The sequence below is a fragment of the Branchiostoma floridae genome, chromosome 4 (assembly GCF_000003815.2).
Source record: "Branchiostoma floridae strain S238N-H82 chromosome 4, Bfl_VNyyK, whole genome shotgun sequence".
Taxonomy (NCBI): Eukaryota; Metazoa; Chordata; class Leptocardii; order Amphioxiformes; family Branchiostomatidae; genus Branchiostoma; species Branchiostoma floridae.
In genome coordinates, this window is record NC_049982.1 from 10,608,924 (window position 1) to 10,626,463 (window position 17,540).

Below are 17,540 nucleotides of genomic sequence, written 5' to 3' on the forward strand. Positions count from 1 at the left end.
GACCACCATGGATTGATGAGGCACATGTGCACATAGATCAGGTAGTCGATTATGTTGAGTATATCTTCTATACATATCAATACATCTTGCCGTTGATAGATGGAGAGTCCACCCTCGCTGGTCCGTACCCAGGCATGAGTTAATGTAAGCTTCCATATATTTGTAAAACGGACGGTTTGGGGCCTCTTTGCAATGAAATAAGGATCTGAGGATCTGGGAACTGTCAACCGATCTGAAGGCCCGTGAAACTACATTTGAATGGCACCGTTCATATCTGTCCATAGTACAGAGCTCGAAGGCAGACCGATTTTTGTATCATGGCAAGTTTCAATGTTCGAAATAACGTGAACTTCATGACACAACATTTCAATCAGCTTCTGACAAAAAATAGCAATAATGTGATCTATTAGATGCCTTCGGTTGCCATCCCACGTTTTTTTGGCAATGCAACATTCATTGGATGACACTAAATGTACATAAGGTTATTGGCCCAGATCCTCAAATATGTGCTTAACTTAGAAACTGTATTTTTTGATAGAGGGCAGCAGTAAACAGTGGCTATGAAAGAAACCGATTTGCAAGGAGATTGAGCTTTTCACGGGAGGTTACTATTACCATACCTAGCCTCGGCAAAGGTCGGTTCACGAGCTACCATTACCTAAATTACAGGACAGGTAGGAAATAGAACAGATAAAGGGATTGCAACAGTTCACACATACCATTAAGTATACATTATGTCGGTACAAAATGTCACGGGCCGTCATCTAGGCATGGTTGAAATTGTCAAAGGATGATACTAGGATATAGGGTCTTGTCGTGTGGGCTGTGGAAAGGCAAACGCACGGCCTCGCGGGCGCTCTTTCTGTACTGACTGGTACGTACTGGCCCAGAAAAATTCTAAAACCAATCCGTCAACTTTGATGGACAAGTCAACTTTGATGGACAAAAATCTGATAAAAGCTCCTTGGTGGAAGCTACAGGCTGCTTGGGGACGCCGTCCACGGCCGTAATTTTAAGCCACATACTGTTTGTTTTGCTATTGTTCTGATTGTTGATAATGTGTGTCGGTGCCCTTTCGCATACGATAATTTCATTAAAACCCGTTTTTTAATGTCTCAGTTCAGTCTCTCTAACTCCTGGAATAGTGTTTTCGCGACAATGGGAATTTGCTGACGGAAAAAAATGTCGAGCTGGCTAGAGCCCTGGTACTGGGGTAGCTACATTTCTTGGGGTGCTGTCATCTCGCTGTGCTTCAGCATCTGATCATAACTAACTCTGAACACTACATTATTCACGTCCATCCCTCCAAAGGCTTAACAGGTTACTCCATGTGTCATTTGGAGGTGTTACGGGCCGATGAGGCCGAAAAGTGCGACCATTTGACACATAATCTCGGGTCCGTATAAATTCCATTATCATCCCGTCACACGCATAGGAGTTGTAATTCCCCCGTCGATCCGACTGCGTTACTCAACACGCCGATCTTCCCTACATGCCCGGGGCAGTAAAAGTTAGGTGTAAGGTCTGCTACGTGTACCAGCAGGAATCAGGTCTGCAGAAAGTATCAAAGTTGTGTAGGAACAGGAATAATAACCAAATGTTGGTCAAGAATAAGGTTGATTCGTCATACTTCACCATTCATACGCTAGGACAGAGCATTATCATTGCGTACGTCTATGACGCTGTTGACTATCGATAATCAACGGCATATAATCGATTAATAGACTATAAATGAGCTAATGAAGTTACACTAGATATGTGCTTTGGATCATCAATTTCTTGACTGATTTCAAATCTTGGACAACTTTTCTTTGATGACATCTACACACCAACCAACCGTATTCAAACAGCCTCGAGCTCCATGTCTTTTGCTTTTATTTCAACACTTCCCGATTATCGACGCTGGCAACAACGGGACGGCATATATCTGTAAGTCAGGGAAAGAAATCAAGATGCCAACAGCACCACGAAAGGGGGCTGCTTTACAGCCAGGTCATCTCTGATTGGCTACGAGGTGAGAAGCTGAACTCAGTCTCACCACTATGTAGGCGGGGAAGTCTGATGTTTGGCAAAGCGAGTGGGAATGGAGGCGCCGTGAAGTCTTATGGAGACAAAGTGTTGTACCCGAAGCACTGAAAACATCGCTGCAGGCAGAATACAAATCCCAACTGGCAGAAATTCAATACAAGTTTAACAGTTTTATGAGCAATCGAGTGGTAGGATCATCCCATTTGTTGCAAATTTATGAATTATCATCTGTACCCAGGGTATGATTTGCGGCTGCAATGGCACGGAAACATTCTGGCAACTATCTACTAGTCTGGCATTTAAGGCATGTAGATACGGCATGGCGCCACCTATCAAATTTTGGCGGCATCGCCAACCTTCACTAAATCCTTTTATCCGCAAAGTTCATATTGCGGTCCAACCGAGTAACTTCAAATGCTATTATCCACAGATTTTATGTTGGGGTGACTGGTGTCATGTGCGTAATTCGTCCCGAGAGTTGGAGATAAGACTAACCTGTTTAAAGTAAGATTTATGACTTCTGTAATGCTGAGATTTACGGAAGCATGTGTCTGAGACACCAGTTCACTTGATGAACCTCCCGCGAAAACTGCAAAACTCATCAGGTATCTGGTTTAAGTGTCAAGGGGGTAATGCGAGGCGATGTTATTTACTGCCAGTCCGTCGGTATTCCAGATAATCCCCAATCTTCAACAACAACAAATCATCTTCCAATGCTCCAGTGGAGGCCGCACCGGGCATATAACTGTCCAGGATTCTATCAAGCCTTGCTGATTAGACATGACTGATTCATGCTGCAAGAAGAGTAAAGAAGCCCTGACCATTTGTCTTACTTTTTTTTTATACCGATGACCTAAGATTGGCAGTAAACGATCGCCCACGCTCAGCAGAATGTAAGCATCTTACGACTAAGCACAACTTTGATGAAATGGCCATGATCTTTTCCTCGACCAGATAACTAGTTACTTTGAACGTTTGGAAGTAGGCAGTGATTGTCGATTCTTAGACACTACTGTCACCATTATCTCCAGTTTCAAAAGGGCATCAGAGACGGCAGGGAAAACCGTAAAACTGAAGATTGAACTTGAGAGCATCATCCTCTCATCCGATCATCGTACGTAGAGGCACAGATGCTAAAAAGAACTGTAATCGAGTTGCGGTTCCATTTCTGCTGTAGTCATATCAGCCATAACTTGCAACACTAGATGTAATTAACAACGTGATTCCTAGTGTATGGAAAATTATGTCTTGGCATCTTGTTGAGGGCCTTACATGGGTTTTAAGTCAGATATCTGCTCTTTCCAAGAGGATTTGGTGTTACATAATGAGTCAGTTGCATTACATCTGTCTGCTGGATACGTCTGTCTTCTATTCTGCGACGTCATTCATACTCCGTGCTTATTGCTCCAGTATACAAGAAGTTTCGGAACAAATCTAGACCTTTGTGCGCGGACAGGGTGATTCTCGGTCAACCACCTCTTTCTGAGTTCAAGCTGCAGTGTCACACAGGATGACCTATGGGCCCATTCTAACAGATTTCTGACTTGAAATTGTGCAAAAAGAAGTTGCAATTTCATGATTTGTAGGTGCCTAACTCAACTTGTAAGTTCTTGCCATCCTATTTACAGTTCGTCAACCATAGATCATCATAAAAGTATTCTCACGAGGTTTATGCCTTTCCACGTTAATGGTACTTAAAATAACGCCGGATGTACCGCAGATAATTTCATTTACGTTTAGCTCGGAGGCTTGCCTTCGTCATCATTTTCAGCAACATTTTGCTCTTATCTTTACTTTCCATTCGCACATTTTGTGGCAAATGCAGGCTAGGCCATGCTAATCAACATAAGTAACTATCTATTCTTCTCATTGATTTTCCCTTACATTGCGTTTTTCCTAATTGTGGGGAACATTGTGGCCGAAAAGAAATCAGGTCAAGCTACAGTCATACTAGAGTAAGGCCTAAATATGGTAAGAGGGTGACCCAAAGAGTTAATGACAGATCAGCAGATCACCAGAAACTATACTTTGGTTCTCCGACAGCATTTTCGCTGACGTCAAACCCGTTTCAAGTCATTTTGGCTTTTACTCCTGTCAGTGAGACTTGCTGATCGCAATGGCCATTAACCCCAGAGACAGGCATTTACTTTCAAGTGTGTTGATCTCTTCATTACTCGATTTGTGCGTTCTGCTTCGCACCCCACTTCTTCTCATTGACGTGAACGTAGACCTAAAGGTAGAATGGAAAAAGATACGTCACACTTTAACGCTCGGTCCTTGTGGACCGTGAAGTAATCTCCAAGCAGGTCCTACGGTGCCATAAGATAGTATCAAAGCAGGCCAAGGAGTGTAGCCGGCCAAGGGAGTCAAACGGGCACCTACGGGAAGTTTGATACTATACATTACGCACCGTGGATCTGGTTCGAGATTACGTGAAGAAACATTGGAATCATCACCGTGGGCACTGATGTATGACTTGTGAATGTTGGTACGTAGGTTTAGGCGTTGGCCGCCAGTAGAAGTTATCAAATATGCAGTTCAGGTATACCTGTATGACCGCTGGAATGTCTCTATTGGCCCGGTTATGTTATACTGAATGGCACGACAATAAGAGACCTGATGTGACTATAGTGTAACGCCAGGAGGTCCGTAACACAGCCAATGCCTTTCATCATTCCCTGGTCGTCAAGATGCCCATCGGGTTTATTGACTTTGGTGCAGAGTGGATGATATGGGCTTCTGATAACGCCCCGTATCGCCCATGCCATCTTCCAACTGTTTTCAGCCCCTTTCATCTGAACTTCACGTCAATCCATGTCCACTTGTGTCAGCGAATCCGTCTTTGATGTTTTAGAGGCACTCGCGGTAGTTTTACAGCGCTATAAACCATAGAAATGTTTTAGTAATGAACACTTTTCATTTGTTATAGGGAAACGGTTCCAAGTTGTTTTTTTACAGGAGACGGTATCAGTTAACTCGGAAATGGATTTTTCAATGTGAGCTGTAATGGAAGGCTAGACTGCTCCTTTGAAATGTGAATTCATAGCGTTTCCGCTCTATTGAAACTTCCGACGAACAATCCCATAAACTTAAAGCTGCAACTCCCTCTACTGTACGCGTTGGTTGAAGTTTATCAGCCACTAGCCTGTAATATTGTGTCCACATAAGGCTTTTAGCTGACGGTTAATGGTAGAAGAAAAATTATTCGTTTTGAGGATGACTGCTTCGCCTTTTAATGGAAATGCATTTTCAATCTCAGATCTAATGGAATGTGAAATACCATGTATGTTCTTGGGTTTGAAATTAAAAGTTTTACGGTTGCGTTGAAACTGTAAAACCTTTGTCACTTCCATAACTGATAGCTGTAAAAAGTTATTCAAATATACCGATCAAATTGGAGTATACAGATGACATTTACACGGGTTAAATACGAACGCACACCAGGACAAACAAACAAACATAATAACTGATCACAATATCTCCGTTTTCTCGGAGGTAAAACATGAAAACACGAAAACAAGGATGTCCCCTTCTCCAGTGAGTCCTCGCTGGTCGACAGCTCATTGGTCGTATCACGTGCACGAGACATGCATCTGTACAATTCCCTCTCCTCCCACAATTTCTTCAGCTAATGACTGCCATACCAACTTAACTGTTCCCTATAGTACGCCATGGCCATCTGTGTGTGCAATGACCAGGCTTGTCCCATACCCTATGCATAACTTTTATGGTTCTATCATCACCAACCAACTTCACAGTTTGTGTCAACAATTATTCGGCTGATGGAATAATGATGGCGCATTGCCTGCAATATCCTCTTTACGTTTTACGATTATAACGCTGTTCTCATTCGGGAGCGGTTTATGGCTTTTAGCCGGCGTAAAGCCCGATGTGCAAGTACCGAATCTCGGCCTTGTTTCCGTGAAGGCACTTTTTACTACTTATCAAATAAGCCATGGCGCCAATTTCCGCAGAAATCTGTTGGTTTATTCATGTGAGGCGCCAAATTTCCGCCATTGATGGTTTTCTCATTTCAGATTTGATAGATAAGGTAATATGGATGGACATAATTACTCTGTAACTGTTTGGGATTTCAGATTATGGAACTAGTCTTACTAACAAGCACCAACATCCGGACACTTTATCCCCAGTTATCCAATCTTCGCTTGTATAAGTGTGTGGATGTATCAAATCCCGTTATACATATCTGTACAGTGGCCCAGACTTAACCTTTGAAGAAGAACGATGCAGAAATACGAGCTTTTACTTCTACAATCCCTTCGAGCCGTCTTCAGAGAAACGAAATTTCCGCCATACGAGGTTATGTGGCGGCGCGCAGTTTAAAGACTGACCTGTGCATCGTTCACGCCTTCTGTTTATCTGAGTTACGACTTTTGCTGACTACAGCAAAAGTTTTGCTGAGTCGGCATGATCTCCTGGATCACCTATCATTATCAATCACGGGTCTTTGAAGCACCGGCCATTCCCACCCGACACATTACTCCGACTTGATATGTAGCTGCCAGGCGCTTTCTAATTACAATGCCTTTAAAGAAGTGGAACCTAAGAGACAAGATCGCCATATATGATTGCCTCTAATAGAATATCTAATGGCAAGGCTGTTTGGAACCGATGAGAGTGCCTACTTAACATGGACGTTAATTTGGGTGCGGCAATATGGTATAATTTAGACTCCCTTTGTGCCAGATCTAGGTCACCCCAACACAGCCCCCGGCTACAAAGCAGTTTCCCCGTGCGGAATGCTCACAATCAATATGTATCTGAAATAGAGTTAATCACCTTTTACGGAGACTCGAGGGAGTATGTTGGTGTAAGTAAAGATGCGATGGGAAGCTTTGATGTCTTGTGTTGTCAGGATCAATACCTAATGAATATCGAATAAAACTTACGAGGTATGCGTATCTATAAGTTAGGGGAAACAGCTACAACTATGACTGAATGACAAAAACTAAACGCTTGTATGTCTTTCGATGCCCAATATGCAATGCATGTTTCCCATAGTACACCATCGTTGCAACAGTGTAATTAGTTGACATATAGTCTGATGAACTAGCTACGTAAACATCTATGATCATGACTATGATTCTTATTTTTTTATTTATCAATTTCCACAGGAGGAACACGTCGCCTATACTTAGTCTAGTACTTTTCCAAGTGCCCTTGGGAGAAACCCCAGACATTGCACATTAACTTCAAATAAAATCAAAGGTACAAAAACAACAAACCATTAACGCAAATTCGCTACTAATACAAAACAAAAACAACTTAGGAATGACAAATGCATAAAATCTTTCCATTAAGTGTAGCGTTAACATATTGTGACTTGGAAATACAAAAAGAACGCAATGAGAATGAAATTTCCAACCTATGTTAGATGCGACAAAACTATATAATGAATAATTGTTCAATCAATTTGGTATTCCCTGTCGTCGGTTGTTTGAAAAGAAGAGTTTGATGTTGTTATTGTGAGATTAGAAGGAGTTGAGTCAAATTGAGTTGAGTTGGAAAAGCTTGATCGATACTATACTTCAAGCACGCTTTTGTTAGTTGAATGTACTATGCACTGTGCCGTTTGTTGTTGGTAGTGTTTTGAATAATTGGGAAATGTGTGGAAAAGATATGCCATTACGTGCCTTGAACATTTTGTGGTGTTGTGCTACAAAAGTCCAGCCTAGTGAGGGACAGTTTCGCTCGAAGCATGAGGTCGCACCCTAAAACTACCCTGTCCGCCCTATTTTACAGCTTTTAGAGTTCGTCAATGCCTCTTTTACCTCCGGTCCCATACAGTGCTACAATATTGAAATGGCAGACAGTCTGATTTCTTCTCTACTAAAGAACAGCTCCTGTGCGATATGTCTATTTGTTGTCTTTGCACTTTACCCTGGCTTCATACACGCACAGCTTCGCATCGATGTGATATATCGACAACATATCAAAGATACGTTTGTTATCCTCTTTTTGTCTCTGCGTTGCTACACAGCATCAGTAGTAGTGCCAGTAGTTTTGTGGAACCATATCTTATTACAGTAAGATGCAACACACAGGATAACAAGATAGCCAAGACCTCGCTCGGAAATTAGGAACAAAGGCTCAAAGTTAGAGAAGTGTATGGTAGACTTATATGAGCATCGCAGACATAAGACATAGATTTCCATTATTGTTGGACATGTCATTGTCCTAGCCACAAGATTCGTAATTTAATAAAACAATGATGTGCTTCATCAAAACGTCACGAAACGCCATACGTCTATCCCATAGAGACTCACGGGAGGATAATGAAAAATATGGATAGGGATTATGGTATTAACCTACAGGCACCTTTCCTACCCCAACTCATCGGATGGAAAATTGGCTGATACGTCAAAAACAGAAGGGCGTGGGCCGGACAATACTTGGCAGCCACCAAGCAATAATGTGGAAATAGGATAGACAATACGTGATCTGATCAAGGCGTCTATACTTTTAAAAAAAAGTTGCTCTCCACGGAAGAAAAAGGAACATGGTAAGAAATCTGTTGTGGCATTTATTGTTTATGATTTGCGCGGAGTTTAGTGGGTGAAGGCAAGTTGGTTGAAGCAAAAAGCGTTGCGACGCAATGCCCCTGATTGAAGCAGACTGTAAAGCATGTCACACTCCCTGTTGTGAAGGGGACTCCCAGACTCACGAAAAGTGTGTGGCAAAGGCAATGTATATCATTCTTGTTTAACAAATACCTCTCTCTATGGAGCAGATCGTTTGCTCGTATCACAGAACAACTCGTTATACAAAAGAAGAGGTTTTCATCTGCAGCTGTAACCAAAGACGACATCAGAGAGAAGTAGCCTTGCTCTATTCAATCAGAATTCGAAACAGCTTGGTAATCAGCTTCTGTCATTGTCTCAATCAAGCAATTGGACAAGAGGTGGTATTGAACTAGAAAGGCCGACATTTGCTTGGGTGCAAATACAGCATATTTCAGCCATACCCATTCCCACGCAACGTTGGACTGTTCCAAGTCACCCCTGCGCAATAATGGAACATTTTGACTGTAAGTTATCCCCAAAAGATAACTAATATTGTGAATTGATTCCAGGTCAAAACAGAGCTTGCTCAATATGCCCCGGGCCCATATGGAAGAATATAATCTTCCACAGGAGCCCCTATGCATAACTAATTGTTTTTTAGAATCGCGGCAGCTCCTATTTTTCCGAAAGTGAAAAAAAAACACAGCATCTTCCATTCAGAAGATTTTCATCATGAAATTACATGAAGCCATTCAACAATTTCCAGTACAATAACTACGTCTAAGTACCGTTATCAGCTTCTAGTGATGTGGATACATTTATCATTGCAGTGAACTTTTCTTTTATTCAAGTATGGCATGCGCTTTAATAATTATCAAGCAGGTGCAGGTACTGTGTACTCTCCAAGCTGAGGTTAGGCTCCGGCTGTTTTTTAACGTTTTTTTTTAGTCTTTTTATCGGGCTTTCTATTTTCTTTTATATCTTACTGTGTCAAAACCTACTGGCTGGCGTACTTCAAGAAAAATGACAAAATAGAAAGCCCAATAAAAACGACTAAAAAAACGTTTTAAAAAACAGCCAGAGCCTAACCACTGCTTGGAGAGTAGGTACTGTATTTCTTTTCTGAAAAATTCCAGGACCAACAACTTAACTTGATGTGGCTTTATCTATATATTTCATTTCCTTCTTTGTTAAGTATATATATCCTCCTGCATACCACTGTTAAATTGTTTTACTTTGTATGCAACAGCCAACGGGCGTAATCTTAGTGTTATAATTTCCTGCTTGTAGCGTGCGAGACCCGGAGGATAGGAGTTTCTACCTTGTTCGAGGGTTTCTTTTCGGGGGTCAGTGGTGATACCCTGGTACTGGGAGTGTTTTATTGGGCTAAAACTCTGGCAATTTAAAGTTACTTACAATTTGAATGTACAAAGTTTACGTATTAAAAAAAACACTAGAAGTACCTACATTTGCTCGGGAAAAAATACATCACTTTTCTTTCCAGTACAGTGAGAGAAATGTTGCCACTATAGACATATGGCCACTATAGAAAAAATGCTGATCTATAGACAAAGAGCAATAAGTTACACATAATTTTAGTACCCATTGATCTTTATTCATACAAAAATTGCACATGTAAGCCAATTGTTTAGATTTACAGTTCAAATAATTATTACGAGAAATATTGATGAGAAAATAATCAATTTCGCCACTGTCAAACCTACGTATCAAAACTAAACGCGAACTGGACAATTTTCCCGTGTTTTCCGCCAAGTAACATTTTCTCAAATGTCTCAACTAACCCTACCAAAGTTAACTCTGCCGAAAATGATTGATATCGCCATGCGGAATGTTGATTAATTCAACGACAAAGACTTGTATTCTAACATTCAATGCATGCGTACCGTCCGCTACCTCTCAAATGACCCTGTCTGAACTCTAAATCCTCGCAAACTACAATTTTAAACCGGGCAAAAGGTGACACACACATGTATGGCCACTGTAAGGCTGTAATATGCATGTGTTTCTGTCTGTATATACGGCATTGGAAAGCCAGCTTATGGATATTAATTAGCATTCGTCTTCCTTGGCGCTGATTGGCTGGCTCTTTAAATTCAATTAACTCGTGTTTAAGCCCAGGCTGCGCAGGTGTGTGGGGTCACTGGAGTTCACGGCAGGAGGCCGAAAGAAAACCAGTTTCTCCTCAGAAAAGTGCTGAAATTAAGCATTTTAAAGTAGTTTATGCCAAAAATTTTACTTGGATCATTTTACCAACTATCTAATGCCTATCTACGCCAAATTCCAGGTCATCCCATTGTAATACCAGGTACAGTGGGCCAAAATATACCGTTTTGGTCAGAAGATAACCTTTAAACATCAATAAAATCATTTTATAGGCAGATATGAAAAAAATGCAAACTGGCAAATTTTCCCGTGTTTTCCGCCAAGTAACATTTACTCGATTGTCTCAACTAACCCTACCAAAGTCAACTATGCCGAGAATGATTGATATTGCCATGCGGAATGTTGGTTAATTCAACGACAAAGACTTGTATTCTAACGTTCAATGCATGCGTACCGTCCGCTAACGCTCAAATGACCCTGTCTGAACTCCAAATCCTCGCAAACTACAATTTTAAACCGGGCAAAGGGTGACACACACATGTATGGCCACTGTAAGGCTGTAATATGCATGTGTTTCTGTCTGTATATACGGCATTGGAAGCCAGCTTATGGATATTAATTAGCATTCGTTTTCCTCGGCGCTGATTGGCTGGCTCTTTAAATTCAATTAGCTCTCGCGAAAGCCCAGGCTGCACAGGTGTGTGGGGTCACTGGAGTTCACGGCAGGAGGCCGAAAGAAAACCAATTTCCCCTCAGAAAAGTGCTGAAATTAAGCATTTTAAAGTGTTTAATGTCAAAAATTTTACTTGGATCATTTTACCAACTATCTAATGCCTATCTACACCAAAGTTTAGGCCATTCCATTGTAAGACCAGGGTACAGTGGGGCAAAATACACCGTTTTGGTCAAAACATGACATTTTAACCTCAATAAAATCATTTTAAAGGCAGATATGAAAAAAATGAGAAAAACACCTAAGGGTATTGACCCACTCTACCCTTGTGCCAAATTTCAGATCATTCGGTCCAGGAACGGCGGAGATGAATCACTTTAAAGATTTGACAGGAGAAAGAAAGAAAGAAAGAAACATTACGAATATAATATATTTCACCATACTATGTATGGCTGAAATATAACTAATGAGTATTTGTTGATATCTGACAAGTTTGCTTCCATCGTGTACACTGGATTCATGTTCACTGTCTGTATGCTGCAAATCAACATTGAAATGTAAACCTTGATGTGAAAATGTTTTCGGCTAAAGAAAATTTCTCACATGCTGCTTACAAAATGCACAGTTATTCTCCATGCGAAAAAAACACTAATTAAAACGAGAACGAGGACTGTCGGTAGGGATTCTCTGTAGTAAATGGACTGTTGATAGAGAGTTGACTGTTATTCCCCTTGACTGCCTTTACAGTGTTGAAACTTTTTGATTGCTGGTTTGTCCTTGCACTTAAATACCCATATGTGTAAGTGTAATGCTAATGAACCAATATGTCTGTGTTGTACAGGAGAACAAGGCCACCTATTAGTGTACGTGTATTCCCTCTGAGCGTAAAGAGACCTTGGAAGACACAAGAAAAACAACCGACCTGGGTTGAGAACGTGCGTCATGGATCCCGGGCCTTTCGGCTCAGAAAATGACCAACGCTGTTCCTGTGGCAAGCTGTACTGTGGGACAGAAATATTTGATGTCTCCAGTAAATCTATTCAGATTTGCTTATTTCTCGTGGGACCTTCTCTCACCTCACCTCACCTATCCCTTGACCTTCTAGTGGGTCGTTGGGGCACCATGACAATTTGTTGGACCTTCTCTACCGTTACAGAAAATGCACAGCTGTGAACTGTACTTCAAGTGACAGGAAATCTTAGTTTGCAGACCTTGCGAGCCAAATGGCATGTGCATTTATTTTCCAACATCTTGTGCCGTATCAGAAAAAAAAAAGAAAACTGAAAGACTTCCAAAGTAGATGCACACCGTGCCTTTTACAGTGTACATACTGGATGATTGAGCTGAACACCCATCAATGTATATGTCAGGTAACTGTTTTTTTCCATATCCAAAGGATACAAAAAATCCAGGTCGAAACAAGCAAACTCATCCGGATGCTACATCATCGAGCGGTGGGGGACCCAATTATTTGAGAACAACGACGTAGAACAGCAGTCATTGATTTGTTGTCACTGCTAAGTTGAAACTAGTTGAGAATCTTCACGGACCAGGAAAACCCAGACTGTAGGGGTCATTGTACCCTCTGTCAGCGTGCGTGATGTCTCCTTTTGCCAAGGCTGGCCAGAGTTCGACAAACTCAAAACTCACTCTCCGTGCAAACGCTAATGAGGCAGGCAATCCTCTACAATTTGATGTTAATCATCCCACTTGTAGAGAGTGTCCCATCGTCTATGTCCCATCGTCTTTTCATATTTGGACAAAGTTTTGCTGTAACGTTATACGTATTCGGGTTATATTTAGTTTCTTTGTGAAGAGGGCATCAGAGAGCTATCGGATGTGCTTTACGGAGAACATTATGCAGCTTGGAACAAAATTTCACATGCCAACCATCTGGCAGACTGGCTACTTGGCTAATACTGTAAAACTATCTATGATTAGACCAACAGACGCATGCAAATTATGGTAAATAATTCTACAGCCATTATAATCAACAACAGCACAAAACATTGTTTACAGCCTTTGGCTGGTCTGAACATTTTTTGATGTAACAATATTCCTGACATCAAATGTCATGTAAAGAGTATCCCTCCATCCGTTATGTGATCTTTTTAGTATTAATATTTTTCACCTTGCTGCGTACTGTCACCAGTAACAGCAATCACGTTTGACTCAAGCGTCGCAATCGCATCCCAATAGTCGTTCCACCAGGTCCAAAGAGACACGCCCTTTTCTAGCCCATAGATCACATGTCAGTTGAAAGCAAAGATAGAAATTGTGGGTCATTGACCTATTGACCCAAGATCAACCAATTTCACACCTTTGGCAATGCATCACCTGCACATGGATATGTTAACCGAAAGAGTGGCGGTGGTGGCAGGGACGTCTGGAATTATATTGTGCTTAACTGGGCACACACGGAATGTTAAAGAACTGAACTTAGTGTGTCACAGCTTGTAAAAAGACTAGAATAGAGTCAGCTTTATAGTGAATCTATCATTGCCGATATTGCATCTCTTTAAATCTTTCTGTATGATAATATCTCTAGAAGAATACAAGTTATTACCCGCACTATTCTAAATAACATTCTCCTTATTTGATAATACATACGACCATCTTTAGGTGTGCACGTGTGTATCACATTCTGAGTATGGCCGAAATAGCACAGTCCGTCTAGTACTTCCCTTACGGACACCCACATTTGACACCGTGGCCCTTGTATGAGAGAGGAACATGCATACTACGACTACAGCTACAAAACCAGAAACTACTCTGCAGATAGAAGCAATGCAACGTTTTCTGTAGTAAAGTAAAAAATGTTGTAACAGTTATACCTCTCCAGTCAACGAAGCTGTACTGAATAACACTCTCAACCGCGACCTACATCGGCGAACAGTAAAGAGCCAAACATGATTGGAATACATTTCAATAATCCTTTAATTCCTGTAATCCTGCAATAACGACTTTCTCGGGACCCGGCATTCCCAGGGCGGGCTTCCCGGTGTTTTGCTCGACATGAAAGTAGCTAGCACAGGTGATTTTTTTCCTAATGTGATAACACAGTGAAATCTATCTTAAATTATAGCTCTTGCAGCCCCGAACAAAATGCCGTTTTCGGATTTCAAATCGGATGAACTTAAGTCTAGAAATTAAATTTTGAAGTAATTAATTTGGGTATTTTTGTGGAAAACCTTAATCATTAGTTCAATGGGGCCCAAATGGCACCGGAGGGACCTGTAATTAGAGCAAATCAATACACTACACACACACTATATGCATCATTAGCATGATTTATTTTCTTAACACCAACAGACATTCAAGTTGATGCAACTGTCTAACCAAATCCAGCAAGTAGACAGTACACTTAGTCTATAATTAGTAAATGATTATGTTAATTATTGAAATTAGTATGTCTGCATACTAATTAGGTTAATATCACATACTATATTCAGGTATCCTCTACACATTCTGGCTACATTTCTCTCTCAGGTTACCTCAGACATCTGTCACTACATGATCAGCAAAGTGTCAGTTGCAAATAAATTCTTATGTAATGACTGATTTGCATATTTGCATATTAATTAGACAAAACCATCAAATTGGATAGACATCATCTACATACACACTTTCTTTATGCCCACCTCTAAACGGAGTAATGGAACTGGCAGCTGTCACAATATAGCTAACAAATAGATGATCTTAAGTATTCTAATTAGTATATGATTAGTGTTTTGCAATATTTAATTATTGAAATTAGTATGTCTGCATACTAATTAGGTTAATATCACATACTATATTCAGGTATCCTCTACACATTCAGGCTACATTTCTCTCTCAGGTTACCTCAGACATCTGTCACTACATGATCAGCAAAGTGTCAGTTGTATTTAAATTCTTATGTAATGACTGATTTGCATATTTGCATATTAATTAGACAAAACCTTCAAATTGGATAGACATCATCTACATACACACTTTCTTTATGCCCACCTCTTTTTTTTTGACTTCTCCCTTTTGTTGAAGTTCCTTACATTCCACTTGCTCAGTTTTTCTGTTGCGTCTTGTAACTTTTTTGATTGAGAGTCAAAAGCATTCTCTATTTCCTTGATGTACTTTTCCAGCTCGCCATTGTTGTTGTTCATCAGTTTCATTTTTTCTTCTGTGTCCTCAGTGATCTTGTCGCATTCTTGCACAGCAGCTGTATATTCACTGATCAAAGTCTCCAGCTCTGTTTGCACACACTGCATATTGTTCTTCCATTCTTCTGCACTACCCAGTTTCTTCTTCAAATGTTTGTTGGCCTTTCTTGCTTCTTCCAGATGCTTTGCAAGTTTCTTCTTTCTCGGTGTCCATGGAGCTCGAGACTGTGGAGTTTGGTTTTGCTTTGGGGAGTTGAAAGTCTGATTTAACAAAGATTTCAGTTCCTTTTTATCCTTCGACAATTTCTTCCTTTTCCCTGCTAGGCGTGAAATACTGCTCCAGAGTACTTTAGTTTCCACCCTGCTGTCAATGGATGTGAATGTTTCCTTGAGCAGTTCCATCTTCTCTCTCACCTTGAGTCGTTTGTGTTGTCCACAGAACTGTAGGATATCTCCATTTGTGGCCATGGTGCCTATGTAAAATCACCAAAAATAATTAGCAAGATATAATATACAAGATAATAAAACAAAGAAAACATCTTCAGGCAACACTGAATGATAGTACAAAAATTCACAACTGAACTATTCCTTTACCTAAATAGATGTACATGATTGTGAAGAAAGTGTTTTAATTCCTTTATATTGTTGTGAAATTGAATAACAATTTTCAACAACAGAGAAAAAAGAAACTTGCAAATCATTGTCTCACCTGTCCAATTCCTTCCCTCTGTGTCACTTGTATGATTTGAAGAAGTACAGAGAAGAAGAAGATAGAAGAGAAGTCCACTACTAGGCACTAGTCACAACAGGTTCTCTGGCATCATAACTGAGAAGAAATGTAAAGTTATAATTAAATGGCTTACCAAAAGATATCAGACAGGATTCTGAAAACTAAATCCCATCTAGCCTCATAGTACGTACGCACTTAACTTAATTCTCTATGCAAGAAACGTGTGAGGAGCCAGTGAATAACACTGCGTTCGCCACGCCCCCCTCCCACGCCCCGCGGCGCGGCTTCCCGCCAAAGAACAGCACTGAAAATAGCGATTTCCGCCGTGTATATACCAAAGTAAATGTTATAAATCTGGTATCAAAATAAAGCTAAGAACATGTTCTATCGTATTTCCGGTGCCGCAAATAGATAATTTAATTCTATCGGGGGAAAAATCGTGGTCAAAGTTTTTAAAATAGTCATAAATAGACTTACCTTGGACGTAGAAATTTGCGGCACACACCAGAATACTCCCCACAGTCTCTATAAGGTTCCGGGTCGGAGTTCAAATCTGACCGGAGTTGGCGGAAGGGTGGTGTAATAGGCCGGAAGTGCGCTGTTGTCTCCCTAACTTTTGCTCCCTATGGCTTGGTGATCGTTATAGCTGAGCATAGATTTGTCGTATTTTCTGAAAAGCCCGTGGGTTGTATTGTTTTTGTGCGAGGAGTAGTTGGTCGGCCAGCGAAACCATTTTTGTATTAGTCCGCTGCAACGGTGATGCGGTTTTTTCGCCTGATGACCCAAATAGCGGCGTTTTTCATGCGATTTCGAAGAAATGACGTCATCGGAGATTGCAAAAAAGTTATCACATGGAATTTTTTTATTTTCATTTTACACAAACATGAAGAATTTAGCTTCTCTACCACGTAGGCCGTTATCCTGGGAAAATTCGTTTTTTCCAAGCAGCTTCGATCAAAAAAGTGTTAAAAAATGATAGTTTTCGGGTCCAAAATTAAAATTTTACTACATATTCTAACCAAAATAAAGAGGCAACATACGGTACCAGTAGGTTTGTCGGAAAGAGACAGTAAACGGCTTTCCGCCATATTGATTAAGTTTCGCGTCCTACGTTTACTAGCGGAACTGTAGCCCTTCGGCCTGAGGCTGCCCGCCAACCTCCGAAATCGTAAAAGAAACTCCGGTCCGATACCTTAATAGGGCGGCGCTTGTACCATATATGACGTCATAGATGACGTAATTTCGACGCATTTTAAAGTTTCCATCAGATGTCGTTATATTGTGTAAAAACAAACACCGTTTTTCATTTTTCTAGTTAAAAA

The 17,540-nt window shown here is 40.8% G+C and overlaps 1 long non-coding RNA gene across 2 annotated transcripts; it reads right to left on the reverse strand.

Annotated features, from left to right (window-relative positions):
• Positions 1-15,342: 15,342 nt before the first annotated feature.
• LOC118413985 lies at positions 15,343-16,752 on the reverse strand. 2 transcript variants are annotated; one of them, XR_004830899.1, is made up of 3 exons: positions 16,696-16,752; positions 16,198-16,314; positions 15,343-15,961 (listed from the first exon to the last, which is right to left on the reverse strand). It is a non-coding gene; the product is annotated as an uncharacterized LOC118413985 (long non-coding RNA). The 2 variants fall into 2 exon arrangements; XR_004830898.1 differs by having other exon boundaries at positions 16,198-16,742.
• Between the last annotated feature and the right edge of the window lie 788 nt (positions 16,753-17,540).